We start from the raw sequence: 15,040 nt of genomic DNA on the forward strand, positions 1-15,040 counted from the left end.
CCCACAATAGCCCCTCAAAACTCTATTTTTCAGCATCCGAGGAGGGAAAGTAGGGTTTTGATCCGACGAGGACTTTCCCCATACGTTTTATAAGACACCATGCGTGTGAAAATCATTTCGTTTTCCAGAAGATGCCATTTGGCACTTTCAATTTAAAAAATGCGCGCATTTATGACCGTAAGTTACACCTTGTTCCCCACGTTCAACGGTGAAATGAGCATCCAACGGCCCTTGTTGCCCCTTGAAAATTTGGGCGGGACAGATGCAATTTCGAGGCCGCTTCCCGCACGTCGTAACGTTTTGGAAACATGCGCCTTCATTTATTTCTTCAGAGCCTAATCACATCAAAACATCAGTAGTTGCCTTTTCTCTGCAAAAATCCGTGGAAACTCGCACAACTTCAAACTCGTAAGTTCCTAATTTTTTCTTTACTCCATTTTCCTCGGATTCTATCCTCGGCTCCCTTCTTAACCACTTTCTTTCTTAAAACTTGCCCTTTCGTTTCTTACTGATGGGTAAATTTAAGTGTTTAGTGGACACCGCCGCTGGGATGGAGGGTTTTAGGGCCAAATACCACATTCCCAGCGACGTAGGTTTAAAGATACTGCCCGGCGAAAGCCGTGGCTGGGTCTAGGAAAACGGGAGAGGTTATCATCCCTATGATTGCCTTCATAGAAGGTGGGATGACCCTCCCTATGAGAAGCGTGACCAGGGATTACCTTCGCAACCACCGGTTGTGTCCTGACTAGTGCGCTCCCAACTTCTTTAGAGTCTTAGGAAGCGTCGACGCTCTAAACGAGCAGATGGGTTTAAACCTTACTTGGTATGACGTCATTTTTATGTACGAATGCCACAAGCTTACTAGGGTAGGCAATTATATCAAATCCCGCTCTAGTGTAGTTAGGTTGATTTCCTGTCTGCCCAAGTCCAATAAAGGCATGAAGGATGACTACCTCATCGCCTCAGGCAACTGGCACGACGGCCCCCACTGCCCAGTCGAATGGGAAGATCCAGGTGTGATTCCTTAGGATCTAACTTCCCACCCCGTAACTCCATCTAAACATCTTAAAATGTTCATTTACATTTACAAATCGTTTGACTTTGATTTATCACATGTCTTACAAATCTGACCATGTTTGTCTATTTTGGTGTCTTTTCTTGTAGATAAACAATACGTGCGCCCACGCCTGTGCCACTGCAACGTCGCTGACCTAAACCGAGTGCTACGCTCAGAAGTTTTCGTGAGTGAAGACTTGCAGCTTAGAGCGGCTCACTTGATACTAGGGTACGACCCTATATCCTCAGACTTCCAGGAGATCGAGAACGCGATTGTCGCGGGTGACCGAAGGCGTAGGAGAATTAACGTAGCCAGACCACACTTTCTAGCCGACCACGACATTCCCGACGACCCCCACACCATCCTGTACATGTAACCCATCACTGCGATCCCTCTCGCGACGCACTCTCAGGCAACCGTTGTCCCAGAGGAGCAAGTGTCTTCGTCGAACACGTTGGACGAGGAGATAAACTAGTTTCAGCTTGAGGACGTCCAAAGACCTCGAGGAAACCAGTCTGTCGTCCTTTTTTACGAGGAAGAAGAGGCCACCGAGACCTCTGGGATTGCCGGCCTAGTGATTGCATGTCCAGACGACAGCTCCATTGAAGAAGATATGGACTTGCTTAAGGGCCTTCTCACCGTGAGAGGCGAGAGAGTCGCCAAGAAAGGAGCGAGGGGTTCTCAGGCCCTCCCGTCCTTGTCACCACCCCCTCCTCCAGCCGACCCCAAGCCTCCCGCTGAAGAGCCTAAGAAGAAAAGGAAGGTGGAGGCCAAGGGGGCTGGTGGCGACAAGCAAAAAAAGTTGAAACAGCAGCCACCGCAGGCTCATCAGCAGAAGCTGGACAAGGGCAAAGGGCGCGCCCGTTCAGTTGAAAGTGGGGAGATTAGAGACATGGCCGAGGTGCGCTAAGCTCCAGCTATGTGGTCTCCCGAACTGAGACTGGACGAAGCACCAATTCCCCTCCAGTCAAACATCAGGGCGTTCCAACAAGGCCATGCCCTCCACCTGGCCGATGCGTTGGAGCATCCTCTTCTGTTGCCCAAGGACATGGAAGCCTTGGAAAAGATGAACCAGCCTCTGCTGTTCCTTTCTTTGAAAAGGGACTTAGCTCTGGTATGTTTCACTTCGTGCTTATAATATAGGGTTATTTGTAATTATTTTACTATGTTTAACCCCCTGCCGCTTTATTACAGGCCATCCAAGAAGTTTTCGCTGCCGAGAAGTTCGTGGAGGATTCTCAGAAGCGAGCTGGAATGGAGCAGGAGATACGGCAAGAGACAGAAAAGTCCCTATGCCAAGCCCTAGCGGAAAATGGGAAGCTCACCTCTCAGCTGGCCGATCTAAAAAGAGAAAAGGACGGTGCCGAAACCAGCTTGAAAACGATGAAGAACCAAGTGGAGGGGCAACGTAAGCTCCTTCACCAAAAGGATGATGAGCTCTCCCAAGCCCAACGGGCACGCTCTGACTTGGAGAAAGAGCTTGCGCAGATGAAGGAGGAAGCTCGCACCTTCAGACATTCAATGGAGGCTGCAAAGCAGGCCAGTTACCAGGAGGGTGTGGCTGCAACACAGGATCAGCTGACAGAAGCTTTCGCGGCCTTGTGCCAAGAATACTGTCAGCAGGTCTGGAGGGAGGCTTTAAACGCAGCAGGGGTTCCTCTAGCTTCCGAGCTGAGGAAGCCCGAGAACGTTTGGCTTCCCCTTGACATACAGGAGATAGAAGAGACTCCTGTTGTTGCCATTCCTGCTCTTCCTCCCTTGATGCCAAAACTCATCCCTGATCCTACAAAACCTGAAGGTTCCAATAAAGAGAATGATGGGTGTGGAGGTGCCGAGAAGGAACAAAGCCAGAGTGTGGAGCCTATCATTCCTTCAACAACTACAACAGAAAAAGGGAAACAAGTCTTGTCTGCCTTTGAGTTGGAGTTGAAAAGCATCGAGGCTAGCAGCACTTCCCTTCAGGACCCCCCTCCAAAAACTTAGGGCCTAGCTTAGGACTTTTTCTGTACTTCCAATTTTTCATATAATGATGTATTCTAGTATAATTAATGAAGAACAGCTTTATTTAATTTTCATCCGAGTTGTGTTTATTTTATTTTGTCCTTTTTATGCTTGCCATGAAAGTTCTCACTAGTACATAGCTAAAGAAAGAACGGAATAAATAAGCCTAACTCCAACAGTTGAACAATTACAACCTTTAAACAGCCATCCGCATACTTGCTTTGAAAAGTAAAACATTCAAGAACCTGACAAAAACTAACTTAGTTTAAATGGTATATGGTGCCTTACTTTGGAAACCCACATGATGGTTAAACTTTGTAACCTGAGACATTAATTTTAGCAAAGTGTAAGGTCCAGGGACCATACATTACAAAATTTTTTCTTAAGACTTAAAGATGCACAATTTAAGATTCGATTTAACAGATAGTAAGATATCCATTTCCACAAAGTGTGTGGTCCGAGGAACATACTTAACCAAATTTCTGTTTGACACTTGGGAATAGTAACTTCAAATGTTAATTTCTCCAAAGTAGAAGGTCCGAGGACCCGGCATAACTAAGGTTTTGTTTAACAAATGATAAGATATCAATTTCCACAAGGTTTGTGGTCCGAGGCCCATACTTAACCAAGTTTCTGTTTGATACTTAGGAATAATGACCTCAAATGTTAATTTCTCCAAAGTAGAAGGTCCGAGGACCCGGCATAACTAAGGTTCTGTTTAACAAATGATAAGATATCAATTTTCAAAAGGTTTGTGGTCCGAGGACCATACTTAACCAAGTTTCTGTTTGATACTTAGGAATAGTAACTTCAAATGTTAATTTCCCCAAAGTAGAAGGTCCGAGGACCCGGCATAACTAAGGTTCTGTTTAACAAATGATAAGATATCAATTTCCACAAGGTTTGTGGTCCGAGGACCATACTTAACCAAGTTTCTGTTTGATACTTAGGAATAATAACCTCAAATGTTAATTTCTCCAAAGTAGAAGGTCCGAGGACCCGGCATAACTAAGGTTCTGTTTAACAAATGATAAGATATCAATTTCCACAAGGTTTGTGGTCCGAGGACCATACTTAACCAAGCTTATGTTTGACACTTAGGAATAGTAACTTCAAATGTTAATTTCCCCAAAGTAGAAGGTCCGAGGACCCGGCATAACTAAGGTTCTGTTTAACAAATGATAAGATATCAATTTTCACAAGGTTTGTGGTCCGAGGACCATACTTAACCAAGTTTCTGTTTGACACTTAGGAATAGTAACTTCAAATGTTAATTTCCCCAAAGTAGAAGGTCCGAGGACCCGGCATAACTAAGGTTCTATTTAACAAATGATAAGATATCAATTTCCACAAGGTTTGTGGTCCGAGGACCATACTTAACCAAGCTTCTGTTTGACACTTAGGAATAGTAACTGTAAACCCCTAATGTATTCATAACTTTGAACTGCTAATCAACAAACGCACCTTTTATTAATAATAATACCTTCGAAGGTTATTTACATTCCATGGGCGTTGTACAATTCTTTCATCTAGGTCAGCTAGTCGATATGACCCTATGCCTGCAACTGAAACAATGCAATAGGGCCCTTCCCAGTTTGGTCCTAGCTTACCCCAAACTGAGTTCTTAGCAGTGCCCATAACCTTTCTTAGTACAAGATCCCCAGGTGCGAGTAGCCTTAGCTTCATGTGGGTGTCATACCCCCGCTTAAGCTTCTGTTGATAATAAGTCATTTGGACCATAGCTGCCTTGCGCCGTTCCTCAACTAAATCTAGGTCTCTCTCTAAGAGGCCATTGTTATTCTCTAGGCTAAAAGAACTCGTCTTTAGGGTGTAGAAACCAGATTCCAGAGGTATCACTGCCTCGGCTCCATAAGTCATAGAGAATGGAGTTTCTCCAGTGGACCTGCGCGGCGTAGTTCGATACGTCCATAAAACATGTGGTAGTTCTTCTATCCATCTGCCTTTCACATCGTCTAACCTTTTCTTGAGCCCACTGACTATGACCTTGTTAACGGCCTCGACTTGCCCATTTTCTTGAGGATAAGCTAGAGTAGAGTATCTATTTATGATACCCATATCACCACAATATCTCCTAAAAGACTTGCTGTTGAATTGAACGCCATTATCCGAAATAAGTGTGTATGGTACACCAAATCTGGTAACGATGTTTTTCCAAACAAACTTCTTGGAATCAACGTCCCTAATATTTGCTAAGGGTTCAGCCTCGACCCATTTAGTGAAGTAGTTGGTCCCCACGAGCAGCCATTTTTTGTTTTCTGCAGCCCTCGAAAATGGTCCCACTATGTCCAATCCCCATTGTGCGAAAGGCCAAGGACTGGAGAGAGGATTGAGAACCCCTCTAGGTTGATGAATATTAGGGGCGAACCTCTGGCATTGATCGCATTTTCTGGCATAGTCCTGAGCCTCCCTCTGCATATTGGGTCACCCATATCCCTGAGTCAAGGCTCTATGGGTTAAGGACCTCCCCCCAGTGTGGCTCCCACAAATCCCTTCGTGCAGTTCTTCTAAAAGCGTCTCCGTTGATTCAGGGTGCACACATAATAAGTATGGTCCTGAGAAAGATCGTTTATACAGTTTCTGATCTTTGACAACCAGAAACGCAGTGCCTTTCGACGAATCTCATCTGCTTCAGACTTGTCCTTAGGAAGGATGTCGTTTTTCAGAAAAGATATCACCGGGTCAATCCAACTAGGTCCAGGCCTTATCAGATGGATACGGGCTGAATTGACCATGGCAAGAGTTGGCTCTAGCAAATCCTCTACAAGGATAATTCTGGGTAAACACTGAGCAGAGGACATTGCTAATGTGGTCAAAGAATCTGCATGAGTGTTTCCACTTCTAGAAACATGAGATAAGACGAAAGAATCAAATTTAGCTTGCTGACGTTTGACCTGGGCCAAGTACTCTTGCATTCTTGGATCCCTGGCCTCCATGGTCCCCGTGACTTGGCCGACCACCAATTGAGAATCCGAGAACATATGAACTTCCTTTCTGCCCATCCTGTGTATCATGGTCATGCCCACCAAGACTACTTCGTACTCGGCCTCATTATTAGTAGCCGAGAACGCCAATCTCAGAGATTTTTCGAAGACAATTTCCTCAGGGGATAACAGGACAAGTCCAACACCAGACCCTATTTGATTAGCTGCCCCATCCACATACACTTTCCAAGTCGGAGGTGCTGCGCCTGTGATCACACCGACTAATTTTTCATACATGTGTGATTCCTTCAGAGTTTCTTCGAGCAATGGTTCGGCAAACTCTGCCACCAAATTAGCAAGGACCTGGCCTTTCACCGAGGTGCGAGGCATGTATTTAATGTCAAAGGCTCCCAAAATGGTTCCCCACTTAGCCACCCTGCTAATGTAATCGACACTACGTAACACTAACTTGAAGGGCAGTTGGGTCAGAACCACCATAGTATAAGACTGGAAATAGTGAGGAAGCTTCCGCGTGGCATGAACTACGGCCAGCAGTGCTTTCTCCAAAAGTAGATAGTGCACCTCAGCCTCATTCAAAGACTTACTGACGTAGTAGACCAGTCTCTGCACCCCACCCTCGTCCCTTATGAGAACCAGGCTGACTGCGTGAACGGCCACTGCCAGATATGCAAACAGGACCTCGTCCACTTCGGGCCGAGACAAAATGGGTGGCCTAGAAAGATATTGCTTAAGTTGTTGGAAGGCTAACACGCAGTCCTCGGTCCATTGAAACCCTTTCCATTTATTCAACAATCGGAAGAAAGGACGACACTAGTCAGCTGACCGAGAGATAAATCTGTTGAGTGCGGCGATCATTCCGGTCAACTTCTGGACCTCTTTTGGGTTCCGAGGCGGCTGTAAGTCCTGAATAGCTTTGACCTATGCCGGGTTTACCTCTATACCTCTATGAGTAATCATATAACCCAAGAAATTTTCAGAACCCACACCAAAAGAGCATTTTGAGACGTTAAGGCGCAACCTGTGCTTCCTAAGCACCTGGAAGGTGTCAGCCAAATCTTTAACGTGCGAAGGTATTGTTTTACTCTTCACCACCATATCATCTACGTATACCTCAATGGTCTTCCCAAGTTGTAGTTCAAACATTCTGGTCATCATTCTTTGATAGGTAGCCCTAGCATTCTTCAACCCAAACGGTATGACCTTATAGTGATAGTTCCCTGTTAGAATAATGAAAGCAGCCTTTTCTTGATCATCCGATGCCAATGGAATCTGGTGGTAACCCTGGAAGGCATCTAGAAAACTCATCCGAGGATGTCCAACAGTGGCGTCTACCAGCTGATCAATACGTGGCATTGGGAATGAATCCTTGGGTAGGCCTTGTTCAAATCGTGAAGTCCACACATACCCTCCACGTTCCATTCTTCTTTTTGATCACAACCGTATGTGCCAACCATTCAGGGTAGAAAACTTCCTTCATGGCCCCAGCCCTCTTGAGTCTGAGCACTTCCTCTTTGACAACCTCGGAGTGTTCCTTGGAGGAACGCCGAGGTGGCTGCCTTCTCGGAACAAAGGCGGGGTTGACATTCAGATGATGACAAATGAAACTTGGGTCTACGCCCAAAGCCTTGTAAGGATCCCACGCAAAAACATTAATGTTGTCTTTCAGAAATTCCAACAAATCCATCTTCTCCCGATGTGGCAAACGTATGCCCACTTGAAAGAATCTTTCAAGGTCACCCGCTATCAAAAATTTCTCCAATCCCTCACATAGGGCTTCCTCTCCTGTCACCACATCGGGCACATCCGGAGCTATTCATTGCTATAAGTCTCTGATGATCAAAGCCGAGGATTCAGCTTCTATCTGATGCAGCACTGCAGCCGATATGCATTGCCTGGCCACCGATTGGCTGCCGAGGATTTCTTCAACATATTCCCCTGATGGGAATTTAACCTTAACATGCAAGGTAGAGGAGACAACACCCAAAGCGTGCAACCATGGCCTAGCAAGGATGGCTGTGTATGGGGAATACGCGTCAACCACAATGAAGTCCACCTCAACCGTTTCTAAACCAGATTGAACGGGCAAACGAATCTGTCCCTTCGGTACAACAGCTTTACCATTAAAGCTTATAAGTGGCGAGCCATAAGGAGTAAGATCCTCCAGCTTCAACCTTAACCCTTTGAATAAATCAGGGTACATGATATCTGCACCGCTGTCCTGATCAATCATCACCCTCTTTACGTCATAATTCCCTATCCTAAGAGTGACCACAAGAGCGTTGTCATGGGGTTGGATGGTACCAACCTTATCCTCCTCTGAAAATCCCAAGACGGGTAAATTCACCTTCAGCCTCTTCGGCCTAAGAATGCGAAACTGCCATCACCCTGGTGGGACCTGAGCCGGTCCTGCCAGGTGCAACAAAGATAACGTTAATTGTTCCCAATGCTGACCGAGATGAATTATTCTTCTGATTATTTGAGCCGGACTGATTGCCCTGCCCGTTAGGTTGATAAAGGTGCTGCTTCAGTTTTCCTTCACTGACAAGCTGCTCCAAGTGGTTCCAGAGGGTCCGACACTTCTCGGTAGTATGACCCACGTCCTGATGGTACTGGAAAAAGAGATTTTGATTCCTCTTCGCAGGGTCCCCTGCCATCTTGCTAGGCCACCTGAAGTAGGGCTCCTTACAGACCTTCTCCAGTAGCTGGTGTACTAGTTCTCGGAACACAGTATTTACGGTCTGAGGTACTGCCGAGCCAGACTGCCCAGCGTAATCTCTTCTTGGCCTGTTATTGTGATATCTGTCCTACCTGAAATCCCCTCTCTCCTGTGGGATAACCTTTGCCTTGCCCTTTCCTTGCTGTTGGTCTTTCTCTACTCTTTTGTATTCATCAATGCGATCCATGAGGCGACGTACGCTACAAACGGGCTTTTTGGTCAGGGACTTCCTCAAGTCATGATCAGTAGGGAGGCCTACCTTAAAGGTATTAATCGCCACCTCATCAAAGTCCCCATCTATCTCGTTAAACATCTTCCAATACCGATCGGAGTATGATTTCAACGTTTCACCCTCCCTCATGGACATAGATAACAGTGAGTCTAATGGTCGAGGAACTCTGCTACATGTGATAAACCGTGACGCAAATGTTCTAGTAAGCTCCCCAAACGAACCTACAGACCCCGATTTAAGGCTGTTGAACCACCTCATAGCGACGGGGCCCAAACTAGAGGGGAAGACTTTACACATCAAGGTCTCATTATGAGAATGCATCGCCATCCTCTAGTTAAAGTGACTCACATGCTCTACCGGATCAGTCCGACCATTGTAGATGGTGAAGGTAGGCTGGGTAAACCTCCTGGGGAGCTTCCCCTTCTCAATCCTCCATGAGAATGGCGATTTAGAGAGCTGGTGCAACACTCGGCTCATAGCATCGTTCCCCAAGCCCCTGGAAGGAAGCTTCTTGTGCCTACGAGCTAGTGGGTTGTCCTCCTCACAAGAGGACGTTGCACTAAGGGGCGACCATGACCTCGAGCTGTAGCTACTTCCCCGGGCCTCCCCCGAAGAAGGATTAGATGAGGATGGTGAACGCTTGCGTCTGACGCGGTGTAGTTTCCTTTTAAGATGATTAATCTCCTTCTGCATGGCCTTAGCACCATCCTCATGGGTGGTGCTGCCTCCAGCATGAGTATGGCTCGTTATAGGGTATTCCGTATGAACGCTTCCCTCTCGATCCCTCCGATGCTCAAGACGCTCGAAAAGATCCTCAAGTTGTGATCTTTAAGACTCTACATGGTGTGAGCCTAAGCCTGTCATAGTATCCCAGCTCCTTCAAGACTAGATTCCCACAGACGGCGCCAATTGTAAGTGTACGATTACACCTGGACCCAAAGACAACTGTGGGCTCAGGCCCAATGAGCCTTAAACAATGAAATTTGTAGAGTGTGGATTTGGAATCTAGTTTAAGGATGCTAGAAACTTGATAACCAGGCTAAGGTGTGAAGATACTTGCAAATAGTAGATGATTATTGCAAAGGAACCTCCTCGGGCATAAGTCGAGGACCACTTCTGTATTATTTCTCTTTTTTTCTTAAAGGTTACAATTTTTAATTTCTTTCTTAGTCACTGACCGGAGCCCCTTTCTTTGGCCTTCACTCCCCTTAAATACTTCTTCTCTTGGTGCTTTATCCACGTGTTACTCAAATCTTCTTCCTCCCGATACTTCTTCTCTTAGTGCTTTAAATAGTAACCAGAAGTTTCAGTTCTACTGTTTAGGGGTCATTTTCCCATTAATGCGGCCAGGGAGGTAGGTGCGGGGTCTTTAATGTGGAGGTGGCAGCCTTTGTCTAAGATATTTCTCTAACACCGGCGCATCTAGAGGGTTCAGGGATCCCCCCTTTAACCAACAGTCTTTCTGAAACTCTGTTTTGATCATTCTAGCGAATCTCTGATTCTCTTGGGTCTATCTGAGGAGAAATTCATTCTCGGATGTATCATCGGATTCTCAGCGTATGGGCCGATTTACAGTACTAACAGGCTTTTAATCAATAACGGATCGGCCCTTCTTGTCAGAGCCCAAAGGCCCAAATACCTGCTCAGGTCTTTTTACTCCCTACAATTCTATTTTCAAAAATAATAGTAATACTAAAAAAATACTTTTTTATATTTATGTTTAATTCTTGTTTTATTTATCATCTAATCTGTGGATAATCTTGTTTTACATGATAAATTAATTTGAAAAGTAACCGTATTTTATTGAAATATACGATGATACACAATTTTTTATATCCACCATATACATATAATCTTAAATATTAATATGAAGTATTGCTTTATTTAATATTTTTATAATAATAGATGAACTATTAAGATTCTATATATTTCTTTAAGGACAGAATGCCATTTCTGAAACTAAAAGTTAAGTTCTTAACGTTTTCTCAAGTTTTCCAAATGATATTGACATTGCAACCATACTAAGTGCCTTCTTGCTGGCTGTTTGGTAATGGGAAATTTTGTTTGATGATTGATAACACAAATGCCATTTCAATTGGACAAAATTTGGCTACAATTTCACTTGATATCGATTTACTGAATAAGAATTTTGATAAATTCATCATTGGATTCTATTATTTTTAATATCTTTAGTGGTTGCAAAATTTCAGTAGATCAAGGACAAATAATTATATATTTCATTAATCAAATGTCTTCTTTCTTTTTCTTTTCTTTTTTCTTCTTTCTGTCGGTGGAAAATGTACAGGCAACTTCAAAGTGGACTCTCATGTACACATGTCAGTCAGCATCCTCACTTTTCTTTCACCCAAACTCTATTTCATGATTAATAATTTCTTTGCAAAACATTTAATCATTGCTTCAACAAATAGATAATTAAAAATACCTGTTTTGCTTGCTGCATTCATGACTCAACTTCACTAATCACTACACGACAACATTTATCCCCTAACCTTTTGTACAAGGGCAAATAACACGATGGAATCCTCGTGTATAATGTTCTATTATAATAAAAATATAAAAAATTAAGGGCCAATATATGAAGGGAGATCTCTACGTGTCTGTTTGGGTTGATTTTTTTGTTAATTTGTTTAATTTATTAAAAATGGGTAAGAAAATAATTATAACTAGAAGAAAATGAGGTTTTACAAAATTGTATATAAATAAATAAATAAGAAAATAATTTTAAACAAAGTTTAGATACAAACTTAATTACAGCCAATGACTACAACCCCCTAAAAAAATATTAGCATAATTATATATTTTAAAAATCTAACACTTGGATTGTATATATATTCTTAATACACATGTCAAATTTCATACCAATCAGATGCTATTTACTATTCAATCAATGAACTTATTTTTTAAGTATAAATTTAAACTACAAAAATTTAAAATTTAAAACTTAAAACATTTGATTAATAACATAGTTATTGATTTTTGATCTTTTAGAAATTTTGCAACCATAATTAATATAAGAAGAAAATGTTATATAATTATAAATTTGTCAAAATTCATATCCAATAAAAATATTTTTAGTAGAATTATAGTCATTAGCTATAATTAAGTTTGCATCCAAATTTTGTCTATACATTTTTTTTAAAGAATAATTCAAACAACAAAGCACGCAATCACGATCCCATAAGGCCATAACCCTAGTGTAAGCTCAAAGGACAGCTGCAACATATAATATTATATATAACTAGTTTGAAGATTTTAATAAGTGCATGGGATTATCTTAGTCAAAATCCAATGGTCATATTATACATTATCGTAGCACGTAGGACTCAGCATGTACATAAAAAGTAAGGACCCATATTTTTATTTTCTTTTTTTAACAGTGCAATAACCCCATATGGGCCATATGGCTTATACCAATTCTTCCATATTTGGTAGGTCCGCGGTACAGTTTCTTCTGGGATTCAGCATATACATTACATTGAAATTTGTATAGTTTCATCCTCATACTTGTAAAGAAAAGAGGGAACTATTCAATTAAAGTATTAATAATGCGGCCTTGACCCATTCATGATTCAGCTCCCTCAGTGTGTCAGTGTGTCATGTAAGCTTTATCCAATCATTCCATGTGTTATGAGTCATATACGTTTGGTAATTTCTAATCAAATAGGCCCGTATACAAGTCATTGTTTTCTTTTTCTTTTTTGGTTTAACAAGTGATTTATAGTCATAGTTTTAAATATATATATATATATATAGAGATATAAGAGAGAGAGAGAGAGAGAGAGAGAGATGCGGTCCTAACACAAAAACATACTACAAATTTAAATAATAAAAAATTCATAAAATGTTTTTAAAAACAAAGAAAAATAAATAAGTCATGTAAGATTATAAATTAAGTTTTAGATTCATATAACCAGTTGATTTTGCACCCCTACCTCCTTTATCACTAAACATTAAACTACTAGAATTTTTTCCATTAAAAAATCAAAAACCTTACTTTATTCAAAAAATTATATAGCAATTAACATATTGGAAACCCCCCCACCCCGCCCCCCAAAAAAAGAAGAAGAAGAAAAAAGCAGAAAAAGAATCACTTGAGTCGAGAAGTGGAAAATGATGAAGAAAGGAAGGGTGCTAAATAAGTTGAAGAAAAAGTAGACTTCTACCAAAAAGAAGAAAAAGTAGACAACATGGGATAACAAATAGTTGTTAAAGTTATTTAGGAAAAAAAAAAAGTTGTCAAGAGTCTTAAGATCATCACCTTACAAATAAAAGAAGCAACTATTTTATTCCGTTTAATTTTTTTTTCTTGGGTTAAAATTCTATTAGAGGATGGAAAATAATAGAGCTCTGCAATTACTTTTGGGTTAACTTGACTTAGGTTTAGTGTCCAGTTGCACTGAATCCATTTAAAACACGTATAACTGGACATCCAACCCGATCCTTACTCATTACTTCTGTCCTATAGGAGGAAGTAGGAATAACAAATAAAGCCATAAAAAGAGACAGCTTGGGTTAAACGAATAAGATTCCCTTGACCTAACTTTATAGTGTACTTTACAAAACAAAGGAAAATTCCTCAACGTACATTGGTTTGGCCGAAGATGCTCTCAAATGGTAAAATGACTAAAATCAGTGAAATATTATGTGGGGGGAAATCTTCAAAGTAACACATTGGTTTTTTAGGGGGAGGACTGTGTAATTTGGCCTAAGGGAATGACAGGCTTTTTTTAAAGGAAGAGTAATCTTTTTTACTTTAATTATGCCTTGAATTCAAGGTTTTTGGTATGCCTAGAGTTGTCCCTCTTGATTATATAGTCCAGGAGCCCAAACTTAGGAAAAAAGGCCTAAGCCCTAACTATGGGCTTACTCAATTTGAGGCCCTCCAATTCCTATAAAAAAAAAAAAGATTTGATAGACACTTAAAACAAACACATTATAAGATGTAAATCGGCAGGTTTAGGCTTGGCATTTTTAAATATTAATGGGATGAGTTTATGATGTAATTCCTAGAATTTAATAGGGATTGGTATGTAAAATAGTTAAAGGATTTGGGACCTTAGCTTGATTTCGTCCCAAATCTGACACATTATCATTCCTTTGGGGGAAAAAAACTCTATTATTTGGGGAAAGAAAAAATTATAGCTAAAACCTAATTAGTTCACACAAGATTGCATAATTTCTTTCTTACTATTGCAAATTTGGTATATTTGATGGTAAATAATATCAATTTAAAATGATACCCTTATTTTTCTAGTGTAAATAAGTATTTGACCCATTTATAAACAATATAAGGACAGTTGTGCATCATGTACGGACTCTTGTAATCAACAAGTACCAGAGTAACCAAACAAGTATAACCAAACAAGTATTGTAAATAGTAAAAAAAGAGTAGATAGCCATTATTATTATTATTATTATTATTATTATCTGAATAGCCATTATTATTATTAGGATAAACTACATATTTTGTCCATATCCTATACACTATATTTCAATTTGGTTAATAACCTTTCAATCGTGTCAATTTGGTTCATATCATTTCAGTATTGTGTTAATTTAGTTTTTGCCATTATTTTTTGAATGAAAATTGATGATGCGTCTAATGGCCAAAATAAAAAATTAGCTTTCGTTGATGTGACAATATACAAAACTTTTATTTTGACCATTTTCCATGTCATCAATTTTCATCTAAGATATAATGACATGGACTAAATTGACACGATACCGAAAGGTTAAGGACCAAATTTACACAATTGAAATGTTAGGGACCAAATTGAAATATAGTTTATAGAATAAGGACCAAATACGTAATTTACCCTTATTATTATTATTCTTTTGTATTTAGCATCTATAGTATTTGTATAACAAGAACATATGCCTATATTTTGTATTAACAGTAAATTCTCTGAAATAAGAGATTTGAGATTCAATCCCTGCGTACACCAAAAACCAATTGGTGTCATGGTCTGATGATAAAAAACTATCATTAGAAGCGGACGTCATAGGTTGAAACTCCCTAAAAAAAAAACTGTAAATTTATTCATTTTCTA

The sequence above is a fragment of the Castanea sativa genome, chromosome 3 (assembly GCF_040712315.1).
Source record: "Castanea sativa cultivar Marrone di Chiusa Pesio chromosome 3, ASM4071231v1".
Classification (NCBI taxonomy): Eukaryota; Viridiplantae; Streptophyta; class Magnoliopsida; order Fagales; family Fagaceae; genus Castanea; species Castanea sativa.